General features: G+C 39.9%; 1 long non-coding RNA gene across 1 annotated transcript in view; it reads left to right on the forward strand.

The window, feature by feature from the left end:
• The window catches only part of LOC308617562, a 33,565-nt gene extending 20,238 nt beyond the window's left edge, over positions 1 to 13,327 (forward strand). Inside the window, exons 2-4 of the long non-coding RNA XR_014015888.1 lie at positions 9,215 to 9,272; positions 9,354 to 9,423; positions 12,661 to 13,327. This is a non-coding gene — a long non-coding RNA (uncharacterized lncRNA). The remainder of the gene's footprint in view (positions 1 to 9,214; positions 9,273 to 9,353; positions 9,424 to 12,660) is intronic.
• The last annotated feature ends 1,557 nt before the right edge of the window (positions 13,328 to 14,884 follow it).

The raw sequence follows: 14,884 nt of genomic DNA on the forward strand, positions 1-14,884 counted from the left end.
TGATAAATGCAAGTTTCCTCTCTGTGTTATTTCTTCATTCTTTAAAGATATATTTATTGAATGTCTACAATGTGTCCAGAAATCCAGAAACAAGCCAAAGGAAAAAACTTGTTCTCAGCATGATGACAATTCATTAGAGGAGTTGAAAGATTAACACAAGTACCCTACACAAAATAGACAATCTTCCCCAACAATCAGTGAGATCCCTCTCCTGACTGTTTCTCCTCCCAGGGAACTCAATTCATCCAATGGCAGGCTATTTCTATTGGGCTGGCCAAAAAGTTCATTCGGTTAATAAATACATTGTTCAACAAAGTTCTTGGTGAAAATGAAAAATGTCTTTTATTTTTACTTAAAATCGAACAAACTTTTTGGCCAACCCAGTATATTGGACAACTCTGGCTGTTAGGAAGTTCTTTATATTAAATTGTTTACTCAGTGACATCCATCACCAAATCCTATTTCTGTTCTCACACAGTTTAATAAGAAGCAAATTTGGAATAAACTCAACTTTACTGGATTGACATCAAGAAAGGATACACATTCCTAAGGCACTATGGAAATCTGAGCGGGTCCCATTCATTGTCATCTCAGTTTGAGGGAGAGTACCTCCTGGACTGAATCCTAAAATACAATCAGAGCCATAGACTATTTTATTTATTTATTTATTTTTTTTTTTTATTTTTTTTTTTTGCAGTACGCGGGCCCCTCACTGTTGTGGCCTCTCCCGTTGCGGAGCACAGGCTCCGGACGCGCAGGCCCAGCGGCCATGGCTCACGGACCCAGACGCTCCACGGCATGTGGGATCCTCCTAGACCGGGGCACGAACCCGCGTCCCCTGCATCGGCAGGCGGACTCTCAACCACTGCGCCACCAGGGAAGCCCCAACCATAGACTATTTTAGTTGACAAAGACCCTGCAAAGATTAATCTGACTTCTATAATTTTTCAAATAGGAAAATGAGTTTGTCACCTAATCCACTGAAATATTTTCTGGGAAACATGATTCTAATTTCACTAAGGACATCAGTGGGAAAATGGGATTCACTTTTCAGAGGTTAATTGTCAACTTTGCTGCAATAGATTTTTCTTCCTGAGGCTGACATTTGATATGGTTCAGCCCCTGAAATAACCTTAAATCTAAAGCTCTTTGTTTGATGATAAAGAATATGTGTAGGTAATATCCCCAACTGAGCTGAAGTTAGGAGGAACTAGTACAAACAACTAATAAATGTTAGTGGAGGCTTTTTAAGGCTATGGATTATTATTGATATAATATAATATAATAATATAATATAATATAATATAATATAATATAATATAATATAAAAGTTTACCAAGGACTTTTACAAACCTGCTTGTTTAAAGCCTCACAATAATCTTTGAGGAAGCTATTTTTAACCCCTTATTTCACAAAAGGAAACTAAGGAAGAATACTGTTACACTCACAGCAAACTAGAACTGTAGATAGGTGTAATGATTTTCTAATCTAACTCCTTGATTGTACAGAACCTGAGGCATGAAAGGGTTAAGCAACATGATAGAATCAGGACTAGAATTTAGGGATCAGCCTCAGGAGATCTTATTGCCCAAGGTTCTGCACATGTTTGTCAAAATTCTATGGGAGTATTTTGTTAAGTCTCTTTAGATGCTTCTAAACATTTATAAATGGAGCCATGCTATACATAGTATCATTCAACTTTATTTTCTCACTTGTCTCTAACTTGGACATCTTTCCATGTTGATACCTATGTTTCGTTCTCATTGTTATTTTTGAAGGGTGAAAAAACTGGTATTCACTACACACAGTCCAATGCAGCCATACCTATTATTTGTGGCCAGCTTGAGTCCTCACTTGTCCTTGCCCATGCAGTACTGATTATTAAGTATTTTGAAGACTTATTCCTAACCCTTTCTCTGCATTCCAAAAATAGGGCAACTGAATCTTTAAATTCTTGAAAGCAGCTAATCATATTTCTCAAAAAATCTAGAACTCAACAAAGGCTAGAAATATGTGACGAGCATGCAGATCTTCACAAAGCAAGGTAGACAGTCTAGTGCTCTGGAAGCAAGGCTGAGGTCTTCCTGCAGATGCCTTGGCCAGATTTGGAGGCTGATATTTGGCAACAAAAGTTAACTTTTATTCTTGGATTTTCAGCAAGAATTCTGATGGTTGGAGCACCTTCCGCAGACATTCTAATCATTTTTACTTTAAGCCTTAATGATAGTCTCGCATAGTTCACAAAATCCAGCTGACCCTTGAACAAGGTGCGGGTTAGGGCAATTGAAAATCCAGTATAACTCCACAGTTGGCCCTCTGTATCCATGGTTCCGAATCCCTGGATGCAACCAACCACAGATCATGTAGTACTGTAATCTGTAGTACTTACTTTTGAAAAAAAATCCATTATTAGTGGACCCATGCAGTTCAAACCCATGTTGTCTAAGGATCCACTATAGAATTTTTCCCTCCCCACCATCTTTGGGCACATGAGCAAACAGTTGAACAGAACACCCTTTTGATGGAGCCATCAAAATGGCTGAAAAGGACAATGATTTGACTGAGAGCAAAAACTGATGTTCGTCATTTGATGGTAGAATTGGACAGGAAAATAATTTGGAATTTCTTCTTAATTCTCTTGCCAGCTATAGCTTTGACAGAACACAGAATGTAAAATGGATTTTTTTTTAACTTCTAACTTCAAGATAGAAAACTTTCACCACCCTTGTGACTTCCTTATTCAATTTCATGTGTTGCCGACACCAGTGAATTGAAGAAAAATAAACAACTTCATAGCATTTTATATTAGATTTGCATGATTTTGACTATCAAGATGATAGTCACACAGAGCTGTTGAGTGTTGGGATTTACAACACACTGGGAAGTTGAATCTCTTTTTTTTTGCAATAAATGAGAAACCATAATTGACATGAGTTTCTTTTTTTCTTCCCATTGTAACAAACCACACTCTAATAATAGTAACAATGTAAAAAGGAGAAGGACTGAAGGGAAGGTATATAGTCAGCTTGGTTGCGTAATGAGTGAGGCTGCTGGTGGTGATGGGTAGTGTAGTTGTTTTTTCCAAAGACTCAATTTTTCTAAATCTCCAAGAAATGGAATTTTTGTTGATTTTCCATTGATGCATTTGTTCACAGTATAATACCTGTCATCATTTACTTCGATAACCCCCACTTATTTCTTGCAACTTTCTCAATTTATGGGCAGGAAGAAATAGAATAAGAGACAGAAATACATTTTGAAGGCCTGAAAGCCTTATTTTTGTACTATATTACTGTAATATCAAGGCAAACTTTAAAATAGAACTTACACTCATCTTGAAACAGAAAACATTCTGCTCATGTTGTGACATAGAGTGTACTGTACCACACAGGTGCTAACATCACAAGTAGCTAACAAACATGTCCTACCCTGAAGGGCCAACTCTGAATATTTCCTCATTCTAACTTTAGCACATCGGACCAGTCAGTATGCTTTGGTTTAGGTTTTCTTATTTTAGATACTTTTATGAAAACAACAAGTATTGCTTTTGATTCTTCCCCGGCCCCTGACCCAGCACACAAATTATATTATAAAATTGTACATGATTTTCAAATGACAGTATAGCCCTCTCTGGAGGTTTTTTTATTCTACACTCAGTTTTCTGTACCAACAAGCCTATCGTGACATCTGGATATTTGCTGTTAGATATTCCTTTCTTTGATCTAAGGAACGGAATCCTGTTCAAATGAAAGCAAACACCGCTAAGAGGGGTAATGTATAAAGATGGTGCCAGCCATTAACACCATAGCATAAATTGTTGAATTCAGATAATTGACATTTATTGCAGGATCTCTGAGGACCTGTGTCAGGCTCAGTGATAGTAAGGACATGTCCCTGAAGAGAATTTGACCCTTGTCTTCGTTTCATTGGGCAATGTTGGACAAGTTGGTTCAATTTGGGGCTCAAGATCGTCATCTGTGAATTGAAGAGACTGGATTAGATTGGTAGTTTTCTAACCCTGGGGATGTTCAGTTTCCCCTCTAGGGAAGGAGAGGGCTCTAGCAGCTCTTGATTGTCTTAATTATATATTGATTTTTTTGTGTATATATTGCTTTTCTTTGATATATATTCATAATCTGTATTATTTGCTTTCTTCCTTTCAAGTTTTCTTTTGAAGAAAGAGTTTTGCAGCTAAAACATTACAAATGAACAACTCTGAAAAGAATTCTACTAGATGACTTTTAGTGTTTTTAAAACTGTAAAACCTCCAATGACTTTCAATATTCTGTAATGTGATCCTATTTCCTCTATTTAGAGTAGGTAAGCCTCCTGAGGGGATATTTTCACAGAAAGGGGAGAAGGAAGGTGGGAGGTTTCTGGACATTGGCCAGACTAGGGTTCGTGGTGTTTGGTGTATGTCTGGGCCGTGGGTGTGGATGTGTAGGAGGATTTGGCAAAGTCTAACTTTGCCAGTTACTCAGTTTTGTCAAAGGCTAGCCCTGGAACTCACCAGAGCATGGACCACCTGCTTTGTGGTCGATCCTTCTGAGTGAAAGAAAAAGTCCCCCTGAGAGACTTAAGAATTTCCACAAATAGCTCCATTTCAGAGATGTCATCTCTCTCTAGGAAGTACACTTTCTGCCCCTTGTAGGAAAGAAGTTTAGGGCTCAATAATTCCATTGGACACATCTCAGCAAGAAAAATGTGGTTTAAAAAATAAGAATATAAAAGAGAAATTCTCTATAAAATAATCTTATCTGATATGAAGAAACTCTGAATATAAAACATATTATGGGGCCTCCCTGGTGGCGCAGTGGTTGAGAGTCCGCCTGCCGATGCAGGGGATACGGGTTCGTGCCCCGGTCTGGGAGGATCCCATATGCCGCGGAGCGGCTGGGCCCGTGAGCCGTGGCCGCTGGGCCTGCGCGTCCGGAGCCTGTGCTCCGCAACGGGAGAGGCCACAACAGTGAGAGGCCCGCATACCACAAAAAAAAAAAAGAAGAAAAAAAAAAAAACATATTATGGCTATAGCTCTTTTCTCCCAATCCCATCTTGGAATCTTTTCTAAAGTTGTTCCAAAACAACTCTTTTAACAAGGTCAAAAGAAATTTTAGGACTCTGTTTCAAAAGTCCTTTAAAGTATCAGGAAGTGCAAAATCACTAAATCACTGACTTAAACTGACTGAAACAGAGAAGGGCTGTTGATATTATTTTATGATGCTCAGATAAAATCTTGGATTGGGGGTAAGAATGGAAAAGAGTGGATGCTCTCTGGGATCAGTTGTCCCTGAAATCCTTTTGACTGAGGACCATAGGTTTTGAGGTTGACAGAAGGTACCTTCACCTTCCCCCCATTAAACTCTGGACACAAGATCAGAATAAAGTCAAATGGGCAAATCTACAATGGCCTCAGAGCAGCCCTTATAAAGCTGAAGGAGATGAGGGTGGATAGTTAGGCCTGGGCGTCCTAGCATCCTGGTGTCGGTCCTGACTGTGATAGCATATGTGGTTGGAGGTCTGAGACGTGACAGAGAACAGAGGGAGATCAGTAAAGTAGGAAGAGTTTCCCAGAGATTAGAGGGAAGTAGGCAAACCAAGGTAAAGGAAACAGTGATGGCTGGCTTGAGGACTAAGGTACAGGTAAGATGGAACTGTCCATAGATGGATCTCAGTGATCTGAGCAGTTGCTCAGGCTTGTGAGTGACTTCTGGCCAAGAACAATCCTGGATTTTAGGTGTGTGTGGTAGATGTAAATCTCATTTTTAATTTCTCTTGAGATTTCTCCTTTGACCCATGTGTGATTTAGAAGTGTGTTTTTTAATTTCCATGTATTTTGGGATTTTCCAGTTATCTTTCTGTTATTGATTTCTAGTTAATTCCACTGTGGTCCAAGAGCAGATATTGTATGATTTCTATTCTTTTACATTTGCTAAGGTGTATTTTATAGCCCAGAATGTGGTCTGCCTTGGGGAATGTTCCATGTGAGCTTGAGAAGAACATATATTTTGCTGTTGTTTTATGAAAGAGTCAATTATATCCAGTTGGTTGAGAGCAGTATTGAGTTCAACTATATCCTTATTAATTTTCTGTCTGATAGGTATGTCCACTTCTTTTAGAGGGGTGTTGAATCTCCAACTATGATAGTAGTTTCATCTATTTCTCCTATCAGTTTTTGTCTCATGAGGTTTGACGCTCTGTTACATCTTTTCAGAGACTTGGCCCCTACCATTATGTGATGCCCCTCTTTATCCCTAATAACTTTCCTCACTTTGATTTCTGTTCAGTCTAAAGTTAATATTGCTACTCCTGCTTTCTTTTCTTTTTATATACATTTATTTATTTATTTAATTTTGGCCAGGTTGGGTCTTTGTTGCTGCATGCAAGCTTTCTCTACTTGCAGTGAGCGGGGGCTACTCTTCGTTGTGGTGTGTAGGCTTCTCATTAAGGTGGCTTCTCTTGTTGTGGAGTACGGGCTCTAGGTGTGTGGGCTTCAGCAGTTGTGGAGCGAGGGCTCAGTAGTTGTAGCTCACGGGCTCTAGAGTGCAGGCTCAGTAGTTGTGGCTCACGGGCTCTAGAGTGCAGGCTCAGTAGTTGTGGCACACGGGCTTAGTTGCTCCACAGCATGTGGGATCTTCCCAGACCAGGGCTCGAACCCGTGTCCCCTGCATTGGCAGGTGGATTCTTAACCACTGCGCCACCAGGGAACTCCAGCTACTTCTGCTTTCTATTGGTTAACGTTAGCATGGTATATTTTTCTTTATCCTGTTACTTTTAATCTATATGCACCTTTACATTTCAAGTGGAATTTTTGTAGAAAACATATAGTTGAGTCCTGTTTTTGTATCCACTCTGACCATCTCTGTCTTTTAATTGGTGCATTTAGACCACTGACATTCAAAATGATTATTGATATAGTGGGATTAATAGCTACTATATTAGTTACTGTGATTTTTATTCGTTGTCCTTGTTCTTTGTTCCTATTTTTGTCTTCCACTTTTTTCTGCCTTTTGTGGTTTTTTTGTTTTGTTTTGTTTTGTTTTGCTTTGCGGTACGCGGGCCTCTCACTGTTGTGGCCTCTCCCGTTGCGGAGCACAGGCTCCGGATGCGCAGGCTCAGCGGCCATGGCTCATGTGGGATCTTCCTGGACCGGGGCACGAACCCATGTCCCCTGTATCGGCAGGCGGACTCTCAACCACTGCGCCACCAGGGAAGCCCCCTTTTGTGGTTTTATTGAGCATTTTATGTGATTTCATCTTCTCCTATTTCTTAGCATATCAGTTATGCTTTTTCTTTTCCATTTCTTAATGATTGCCCTAGGGTTGCAATATACATTTACAACTAATCCAAGTCTACTTTCAGATAACACTCTACCACTTCATGGGTAGTGTGAGTACTTTATAATAACAAAATAATACTAATTCTTCCCTCCCATCCCTTTTATCATTGCTGTCATTCAGTTCATTTATATATACGCATCCATAAGCATATATATGCATGAGCAATATACACATGCATACATAATTGAATGCATTGTTGCTATTATTATTTTGAACAGTTATCTGTTAGATCAATTAAAAATAAGTAAAATAAAGGTTTTTTTTTTTACCTTCACTTATTCCTTCTTCAATAATCTTCCTTTCTTTATGTAGATCTGAGTTTCTGACCTATATTATTTTTCTTCTCTCTAAAAATTTCTTTCAACATTTCTTGTAAGGCAGGTCTACTAGCAACAAATTTTCTCAATTTTTGTTTGAGAAAGTCCTTATTTCTCCTTCACTTTTTTTTTTTTTTTTTTTTTTTTTTTTTGCAGTACGCGGGCCTCTCACAGTTGTGGCCTCTCCCGTTGCGGAGCACAGGCTCCGGACGCGCAGGCTCAGCGGCCATGGCTCACGGGCCCAGACACTCCACAGCATGTGGGATCCTCCTGGACCGGGGCACGAACCCGTGTCCCCTGCATTGGCAGGCGGACTCTCAACCACTGCGCCACCAGGGAAGCCCTCTCCTTCACTTTTGAAGGATAACTTCATAGGGTACAGAATTCTAGGTTGGTATCTACTCTCTTCTTGCCTGCATGGTTTCTAGAGAGGTTGGATGTAGTTCTTATCTTTCTTTGTTCCTCTGTGGGCAAGGTTTTTTCTCTCTGGCTTCTTTCAAGACTTTTTTCTTCTTCTTTGATTTTCTGTAGTTTGAAAAATGATATGTCTAGGTATAGTTTTGGGTTTTTTTGTTTTTTGTTTGTTTGTTTGTTTGTTTTTAATCCTGCTTGGTGTTCTCTGAGCTTCCTGGATATGTCGTTTGTGTTGACATTAATTTGGGGAAATTCTCAGTTTTTGACTACCATTCATGAATTTCAGAAATTTGAAATTATTATTTCAAATATTTTATCTGTCCCTATCTCTCTTTCTTTTCCTTCTGATATTCCCATTATGCATGTGTTATATCCTTTTTGGTTATCCCACAGTCCTTGGACATTCTGTTCTGTTTCTTTTCAGTCTTTGTTCTCTTTGCTTTTTAGTTTTCAAGATTTCTACTGAGATATCCTCAAGTTTAGAGATTCTTTCCTCAGCTGTGTCCCGTCTACTAATAAGCCCATCAAAGGCATTCTTCATTTCTGTTGCAATATTTTTGATCTCCAGCATTTCTTTTTGGTTCTTCTTTTAGCATTCACATCTTTCTGCTTACATTGCCCACCTGTTCTACTTTATCTATTAGATCCCTTAGCATATTAATCATAGTTGTTCTAAATTCCTGGTCTGATAATTCCAATAGCATTGCCACTTCTGGTTCTGATGATTGCTCTATCTCTTCAAATTTTTTGTCTTGTAGTATGCTTTGTATGTTTTTGTTGACAGCTAGGCATAATGTACTAGATAAAAGGAACTGCTGTAAATAAACCTTTAGTAATGTGACAGTGAGGTGTGGGGAGAGGGGAAGTGTTCTATACTCCTATGATTAGATCTCAGTCTTTCAGTGAGCCTATGCTTCTAGACTATGGACTTCAAAAGTGTTTCTCTGTATTTTTCTCCCCTCTTAGGTGGGTCAGGATGGCTAGAGTGGGCTGGAGTTGGGTATTTCCCTTCCCCATGTCAGTTAGGTTGTGATAATACCCTAGCAGGTAGGGTCTGGTGAAATAGTGCCACCTGAGGGCAGGGCTTGTTAGGAACAAAATGCTCTGGCATATTTCAAAATGGTTTATTTTCCCCTCCGCCTGCAGGGAGCTCAAGAGGATTTCCCCCCAAATTTACTGTGGGAAACTGGTCAAGCTCCTGGAGGTAAATCTTACAATATTGTTGGGGTCCCCGTATGACTGGGTGCCCCTGGAGTTTTTAACTCTCATATTTTTTCTCACTCAGCCTCCAGCAATTCATTAATTACAGATCAGGGAATTTTCCTACCCAGACGTACTCCTGAGTCTCTGTTCTGGTAAGCGGCAGCTCCCTGTGTTCGCATGTCTCTCTCTTCAATCTTGGGGGCAGTGATTAGCCCTGTGTCCTCCCTGCTCTTAAGGATCCAGGAAGAATTGTTGATTTTTCAGTCTGTTCGGCTTTTTACTTGTTGTTAAGACACAGTGGCAACTTTCAGGCACCTTATATGCAGAACCAGCTGTACATCTTATTAAGTGCCAGTCAGTGTCACTGAGAGAGCTTTTTATTGAAGGCGGAGGAATTTAAAATATACCAAGAGACTCCAGCTACCCAATGAGTTCTAATTATTAATATTTTGCTCCATCTAGGAGGATCGGAGCAAGTGTGAAGTGCCTGGTGAGAGTGAAGGATGGGCTGGGGTCTAAGAGAAAGTCTTGCTACAGTCACCAGGCTGCCCAAACAGGGTGCTTGGCCTTCCTTAAAACTCTACAATCCTTCTTAGAAAGGCAACAGTCACAATGAAAGGATCTAACTTGGCTCAGGCTTCATCCTCTATGAGGCAGTATCTATAAAGTGGGTGTATGGCTGGTCAGTAAAGCTGCTCAGAGGATTTGCTCCGTGTATATAACATGTTATTTTGTTTCTCCATAAATCCCAAGTAGGTATCAAGTGTCAGTTCTTTCTGTCAGTTCTAACTCACTGTTACTTTTTTGAATAGGAAGAGATAGCATATGATGTGTCCTATATTGAGAATTTTTAAGGTAACAGGCTATTCTATTGTAGGGAAAAAGTCAAAACCACATTATATTTACATTTTTAAGTAAAAATCAGCCAAAGAAATAATACAATATTTTGTGTGGTTGATGATATCAGAGTGTCTATTTTTTTTAAAACTTCTGAAGTCCAGTAAAGGATCTACAAACCTGTGTTGAGAGAACTGTGTTCTCGTAGAGAACAGAAGAGATAGAGTCTGATAAAATGCGCGTGTGCCTCCTAGTATAATAGAGGTGCCTTCTGATTTTGCAGTATCTCTAGTCAATGAAGCCACAGGGTGAGATCATTTGGAACATTTTACATTAAATTAGGGGAGGCTAGATAAGGGAGAGAAGCACAACTTTAACATACAATCTGGTTTAATCAAAACCAGGAAACCATGAACTCTTTGGGACTCAGAAGGAAAAAGGAGAACTTGTAATATATAGGCGCCAATGCTGCTGCTCTGTGACAGCTTCTACTTAATGGGGAAGCCGTGGTTTTTTCCAAGGTAAAGATAGTAAATCTGATTAGGGATCTGCCTAGAACAGGGAGTGTACTCTGATCTCTGGAAGAAGGTTTTGCCCTCAACAGGAAGCCTCACCACATCCTATGTGTACACTGGATGACTAATATTTATTATAGAGCCATGTGATGGAACAGTGAACAAAGGTTGTTCCTGGTCACCTTAGGTCCATCACCACAATCACTCCTCTTTGGAACGTGACATATTGCCCACCTCCTAGGACAGTTTTTGAGCCACCAACAAATGTTACTTTATAAATACAGCTCAGAACCCCCAAGGAATGTGTTAGGACAACTTATCAAACATACTGTCTCTCACCTTGTCTCTCAGCTGCAAAAGGACTCTCCCAACACTTCCTTCGTCCTCGTGGCTGTGCTGTGATTGGCTGTGAATGATGTCATGACACTGTTTACTTTTCTTAGTTGAAGGCAAGGATTGGAGTGTGATAAGTGTGTCTACATTGTGCTAGGTAATAGGAGAAACTGTACACATAGATCTTGAGCCATGTTGTACTAATTTACTATGAGCCTATGATGTGGCAACTCAATGAAACACACCTCATCTGTGTGTCTTTTGTTATTTACAACTTTTGGAAGTTTCTGTTTACCTTGGGTTCTTCCTCTTGGACTCTCTTTCTAAGTTTAGCAGTTGAGCCCTACTATTAACAAGCTGTGTCTTTCCACAAACACAAAGCAAATTACTAGGCACAATTTGAAAAGAGATTTGTGGACTGAGTTCTGCCTTGACCAAGTTTTAAGATAAGTAGGCTTTGTTTATGATTGAGAGTTGAATTGCCAGGTCTTTTGCAGCTCATTTCCACAAAGAAGAAAATGCCTGGAAAGGAGAAATTTGATTAGGTGTTTTTTCGAAAAATATTACTATATCTCATGGGTTTAGTAGTATTTCTGGCATTTCTAGAGAGGTAGGAGAAGGCTCATCGTAGAGTCTACAAATAACTCTTTAATAGATAAAGAAGAATGTAGGCAATGCTATTCAGCTAGATATCGTGGATTAGACCAGAAAGTTTTTAGGAGAGGTAAATTCTATCAAAATGTCTTCAAAGTTTTATTTTTTTATTTTTATTTTTTTACAGAATAATTTCACCCTGCTCCATACAAAATGTACAGCAGAAATTTTGGTCACACAGTCAAAATAAGAACAATAATTTTCACAATTACTTTAATTATAATTTGGAGGTAGAATGTCCAGTGAAAAGTTATGAACTCCAATTAAATAAAAATTGCACTTAAGAATCCAAGGGGCATCCTAAGGCAATGGCTTTGAACATTTAATGCCTTCATATCCTCAGTATTCCATCCACGTGATAAGCCTCACAAATTGTTGATACTGATGAGAGATATTTCACATGATTTTAGCATACTCATTAGGAGCATTCGTATATTAAAATATCCCTCAAGGTTAATTCTTATTTCATTGACAACTTTGGCTGCCTCCATGGGATTTCCAGAAGTTGCATTATTCTTTAAAGGCATTTAGCACAACTCACTCACTTGAAACTGCTTTTGTGGACAAAATTCAAAATGTGCTACCTTTATTATACACATTCATATTCTATTTTTATTTATTTATTTATTTTTTGTGGTATGCGGGCCTCTCACTGTTGTGGCCTCTCCCGTTGCGGAGCACAGGCTCAGTGGCCACGGCTCACGGGCCTAGCCTCTCCACGGCATGTGGGATCTTCCCGGACCGGGGCACGAACCCGTGTCCCCTGCATCGGCAGGCGGACTCTCAACCACTGCGCCACCAGGGAAGCCCCACGTTCATATTCTAAAAGGTAAATTTATCTAGGTAAACATACTTTTGGATTCTCATTAGAGTATGTATTGGCCTGGAGACTATTAAACTTTATATAAATATTATTTATAGGTATTAACCAAAAATTCCCTAAAATATCTAAAATCTTGAACTTGAGAGATAAGATCACTGTAAAATGTATTTAAAGTTAAGAACTTCTCTAAGGTATTGTAAATCACTTACCTGTACTGTGCTTTGTAGAATCACAGCTTGGACAAGACCACAAGAACCTAAGAATAACCAATGACCCACAACATCCAGCCTGTCTTCAGATACTTCCTATGATTGAGAACTTGCCTTTCGTGATAACTCTTCCAACTTTCACAGGAAAAGTTTTCAGAAGAATTTTACCTGGTTGACTTTGGTCAACAGGTTTAAGCTTCTGGGTCTCGGGGCCTTTTTACTTGTAAAATTGTTCCATATTTGTTGCATTTCTACTGTGGATCAGGCAGCCCCAAATATTTTTTTGGTGGGGGGGGGAACCAAGGCAGGGTATAAATAAACAGATTGATGAAATGAAAAATAAGCTGCACAGAAATTTTAGTCTTTGGGGATATAAAGTTGAACAAGACAATAGTCTAAATGGAGAGATGGGGACATAATCAAACGCTTATGAGGACAATACAATTAGTAATTTATTAAGGTTCAGGAAATTTTGGGGACACTGGGAGCTGGGGACACTGCTTGCTATTTGCTCTTTTCCCAGCTCCCTCCCACGTGCAAGCTCAAAGTGCTGATTTACTATAAAAACTGGATCAGGACTTCCCTCCAGGTGCCTCCTATCCATGCCCTCCAAAGTCCCCTAGACTGTAAACCCCAGTGAAGGCAGGGACCCCATTGATTTTATTCATCCTTTTATCCATCTCACTGAGCCCAGATTCTGTCTTATGGAGACCCCAAGTAAGTATATATTGAATAAATGAATAAATGAGTTGTATCCAGAAGCTAATGGGGAGCTACTAATGGAAGTTATTTAAAGTAATGACATGAGCTTTCTTTCCCTTATTACTCCATCTGGAAACATACTTCTGGTAGCAAATGGGGATATGGGTCAAAGGAGGCCACGTAAGGGGATATTATGATAATTCAAGTAAGGAGTAATGAGGGGATGAAATAGGGTGATGCTGAGGATACTGGCGGGCAGTAGCCTTGATGATTGACTGGGCAATGGGGAGGGTGAAGAAGTAAGAGGAGTTGAAGGTTATTTTCTGAGTTCTGGTTTTGTATTTTTCCAAATAAGGCACATGGGAGGAAGAGCAGTTTCTAGAAGCAGACCGTGAGTTCAGCTTTGGACATGTTGCACCAAATATGACTGTGGATGGTAAGATTGGGAGATGCTTGCTGGGCACTTATCAGACCAGGTCTGGAGCTCACATTGCAGACACTGTTGCCGACTCTGCAACACCCATTCCACTCCTCTCTCAGTGAATTAGGAAATTGGCCTCATCTCGAAGGTAGGCCTGATTGATCTAAAAGTATCCTACTTGCCAGAAATTAGTTCAGGAATAGGCATGTGATCTAATTCCCATCAATGAGAGGCAAGGAGGCTTCTGGAAAGGCATGGGAAGCCAGGCTTTCTCTCTCAGTGGATTTGGATGAGGAAGCCTATAGCTCTGGTGCTGCTGACAACTTTCCTACAGACACAAAGGTGTTAAGCTACAGGATGAGGCCAGCACTGAAGACTGCAGAGTGCAGAGGGAAAACCTGTTTCCTTGACGATGTTGTTGAATCTGTGCATCAGCCATCTTGGAAGCTTACTCTACCACTGGATGGCCTCTCACATGAGCGTTTTCATATCTTTTATGATCATTGGGTGAGGATCTTATTAATGGCAGTTGAAAGCATCCTAACTGAAACGGCTGAAGCTATACATCTGATGGTCACCAGCCATGGGGTGACAGCTAAAGCCGGAGATGTTAAAGAGATTACCTGGGAAAGGTAGGCTGAGAATGGAGTTCTGGGCACCTTCCACTTATTTTTGCATCCAATCTGATTCTAACCTATGAATCAAGATTTTTTTTTAGCCACACTCAATCTCCCTAAGTCTATCCTTTAACCAGTAGCCCTGTGACTCTGAACAATCTACAAATCCTTTAGCCTTTCTGTGTTTCAGTGAGCTGAACAGTGAATTGGGGGGATATTGTCTGTCCATACACCGATTATACATATACACCTATACGAACAAGTTCAGGTTTTGTAGGGCTTGACGCATATACAATCTTGAGAGACCCTCTTAAAAACTGGGTACAGAGGCTTGGAAGGAAGCGGAGCAAGTGAGGGGCCCTAAGGTTTCAAGGCACATCTTTGTCTGCTTAACTTTCAGGTTGTTGTGTGGAATGAGTGAGATACAGCATGTGACGTGTTTAACGCATGGTAATTGTTCAATAACAGTTAGCTGGAGTGATTAGGAATAACACATAATTTA

This window comes from Mesoplodon bidens (assembly GCF_964165515.1).
Source record: "Mesoplodon bidens genome assembly, chromosome: 5".
Classification (NCBI taxonomy): Eukaryota; Metazoa; Chordata; class Mammalia; order Artiodactyla; family Ziphiidae; genus Mesoplodon; species Mesoplodon bidens.